The sequence below is a fragment of the Nicotiana attenuata genome, unplaced genomic scaffold (assembly GCF_001879085.1).
Source record: "Nicotiana attenuata strain UT unplaced genomic scaffold, NIATTr2, whole genome shotgun sequence".
NCBI lineage: Eukaryota > Viridiplantae > Streptophyta > Magnoliopsida > Solanales > Solanaceae > Nicotiana > Nicotiana attenuata.
This window is the reverse complement of record NW_017670752.1, coordinates 335,921-339,590: the sequence shown is the minus strand read 5'-3', so window position 1 is coordinate 339,590 and position 3,670 is coordinate 335,921.

The window sequence follows — 3,670 nt, the reverse complement described above, 5'->3', positions numbered from 1 at the left end:
CTTGACGCATGAACCTAAACTGCACGTTATTACGATCCTTGATGTATGAGCCTAAGCTGCATGTTGCTACACTCCTATCCCGCATGATTCTAAACTCTGTACGTCCACCAAAAAAAAAAAGAGTTTGCTAGGTTGAAAACCTCAAAAGAGATGGCCTAGGCAAAAGTTAAGACCAAAAAAAAAAGTCAGCTAGGTTGAAAACCTCGCGAGAGGCGGCCTAGGCAAAAATTAGGACATACAAAAAAAAACTCATCCCTCTGAACTACGTTATGACTTGATCTTCTTCACCGAGGTACATAGGCAGCTTAGAGTTTCATTCTAAGTTCAGTCACATGAGTTTTTTAAAAAAAAGTGTGTGGCTTATGGGATCATAAAACTCTTTCAAGTATAGAGGGCGTATATGAATACGAGAAAGAAGATGATTTGCGTTAAAGTGTAAAAGATAATTTATTGCTTCAATATTACAAAAGTTGATACATCCAAAAATGTAGAGACGAGAGAGATTATACATTATCCAATACAAAGCCTAAGTAATGAAAATGATCGTAACTAGGCTTTGTTGTTGACGCGTCCTAAATGCTTTTCCAAGTTTGTATGACATCTCCACATTTAATGTCGTTCTCGATGTATGTCTCTTGCGTTCAGTAGTTGTAATGATCTCTTGACCATGTGTCTTGTTGCTAGGCCTCAAGCATGATTATTGCTTCTCTTGTGCAAGTATTGGTTGAAGGTCCCATATGTGAGGAGTCGTCTCTCTTGAAAAAAAAAACTTTCAATCACCATGGAGCCGCCAATGATGAACTCCAAGAATATCAACAAATCAAGTGCTACAGTTGATGAAGGAGTGGCTTCGCATGACGATCTACTACAATAATTCTTTTTTTTCTTATAAAGAGTTTTCTTGTGGTTTTGTTGCTCTAAAACTTCAATATATCTGCATCTTATATGACTTCTCAATCCGATATTTGGACCTGTTGAGCTCCTTCGCGACTATGCAAAAGGAATAAACAAGGGATAAGATTTGCGGAGCATGGTACTTGAAGTTACTATATGCAAGAATGTAGAGTCAATTTCAAAGTAGGACAACTTAGAGAGAATGGATCCTTGATCTTCTGCATGGTTATATTTCTTCACATCTAAATGTCGTAGCATCAAGCCGTTTATGGTCCAGACACCCCTAGCCCAAGCTAGGAATTTTTTCGAAGAAGTGCTCAAAGTTGGAAAGCGAGCTCAACGGACGTTTAAATCGAATTCAAAAAGCCACTGCAGTCCATCTAAAAGTTGTACAACCTCTTACTTTTCACATGTAGTAGCTTCGTATGTCTAGTGTCAAACAACACAAATCGTTTGTGATTTGGAGGCTCCTAGATCAAGATATAATTTTTTTCGCCGGAACTACACGAATATGAAAGTTTACTGCAGCTAGGTGGACTTTGAGAATTTTCTGTTTCCAGCTTGAAAGGAGTTATTCCATGAAATTAACATGTGTTGCAGGTCTCTGAGCTTAATTTCTAAAGGCGCAAACGAATTGCAATTTGGAGATTCGTAGCTCGAGACCTGAATTCTTCGACGAGAGTGCACAGAGCTGAAAAACAGCAAGTGCAACAATTGGTGAAGGAGCAACTTTAAAGCAATGTCACGACCAATCTAAAAGAAGTTCTGTCATGATATTTTCAGGTGTTGTGGGTCTCGAACTGTGACGACCCGACCCGTCGTCACATGAGTTACCGCTCCGTTTTCCCCATTTTCTGCTTCTTTATGCTTCGTTATCCGTGTCTTGTGTGATCGAGTTGGTTTGGAGAAGTTTTGGTACGAAATGAGACACTTAGTCTCTTTAAGGAATGCTTAGTTTGGAAAAGTCAACCGGATGTTGACTTATGTGTTAGAGGGCTCGAATATGATTTTCGGTGATTCGGTTAGCTTCGGGGGATGAATTGTGACATAGGAGTGTGATCGGAAGTGTTTTTGGAGGTCCGGTGTAGAATTAGGCTTGAATTGGCGAAGTTAGTATTTTGGCGAATTCCGGTTGATAGGTGAGATTTTGATCCGAGGGTCGGAATGGAATTCCGAGAGTTGCAGTAGCTCCGTTAGGTGATTTGGGATGTGTGTGCAAAATTTCAGACCATTCGGAGGAGATTTGGTTAGGTTTTTGATCGAATGTATGTTTCGGGAGTTTTTGAAGAACTTAGGCTTGAATTCGATGAGCAATGATGGTTTTAGTGTTGTTTGAGGTGTTTTAATTATTGGAACAAGTTTGAATGATGTTATAGGAGGTGTTGGTGTTTTTGATTGAGGTTCCGGGGGCCTCGAGGTGATTTCGGATAGCTAACGGGAAGTTTTGGACTTGAAAGATTCTAAATCCTGCTGCTTCTGGTATTTTTGCTTCTGCGGAAATGGGACCGCAGAAGCGGTCTCGTAGATGCGAGGTAGAGGACCGCAGGTGCGATTTTTTGAAGGCTCGTCAAGGAACGCAGATGCGGAGTGGGGACCGCATCTGCGGAGTCGCAGATGCGACTGGTTGACCGCAGATGCGGTATTTGAGATTTTAGTGGAATCCGCAAATGCGGAGGAAATACCGCAGAAGCGGTAATCGCAGAAGCGGGATTTTTACCGCAGAAGCGGTTTCGACTGGGCAGAGGTATTTAAATTCATCTTCACGAATTTTTGAAGGGTTTCTCATTTTTTTACTCGGACTTGGAGGATTGTGGGCGATTTGAAGAGGGATTTGAAGGGTTTTTGATAAGGTATGGATTCTTGGACTTAAAACACGATTTTATGGTGTAAATACATGGATTAGAGTTGAAAATTCAAGTAATTAATGGGCAAAAATGGTGGTTTAGGGCTTGAAACTTAAGAGCGCAAAAATTTGGATTTGTGGGGTCATTTGGACTCTGATTTTGGTAATCTTTATATGTATAGACTCGTGGCGAGATAAGTAACCCGTTGATGTAAAATTTTCTGATTTTTAAGAAGTGGGCCCGGGGCTCGGGTTTTGCTAATTTCGAGTTTTTTGATATTTTTCGATTGTTTTCGATTGGGTATTGTTTCATTGGCATATTGTGACGTATTCGTTGTGGTTTTGGTCATATTCGACGCGCGAGGAGGTCGATTTGAGAGGCAAGGGCATAGCGAGCTAGGATTTTGGCCGGCTTGAGGTGAGTAATAGATGTAAATGATGTCCTGAGGGTTTGAAACCCCGGATTTGCACATCGTAGTGCTATATTGATGTGACTTGCACGCCGGATAGCGAGCGTGGGGTAGAGCACCGTTGGGGATTGTGACTTGGTCCGTCCCGATAGATGAATTTACTGCGTATTTGACTGAATATCACTTGTTATCATTGTAATTTGAGCTCATTACTATATTTTGGCCTCGTGCCAACTGATTGAATCCTTCAGGGATTGCCATTACTGGTTTCTTGCCATTTTTACATATAATTGAACTCAGTCCTAGTATTTAATACTGTTTTGCAAACTCAGCCATTTTTCTCAAACTTGAAACTTAAATAATATTTCTAATGAAGTTTGGGCTGAATATTTATATATTATTGTGCCCGAGGGGCTTATGTGATTCTGGACTGAGTATGGGATCGGGCTGCGCGCCGCAGCGGTATTATATTGATACTGATATGAGGCCGAAGGCCTAATTGATGCCACGAGATGGCTTTATT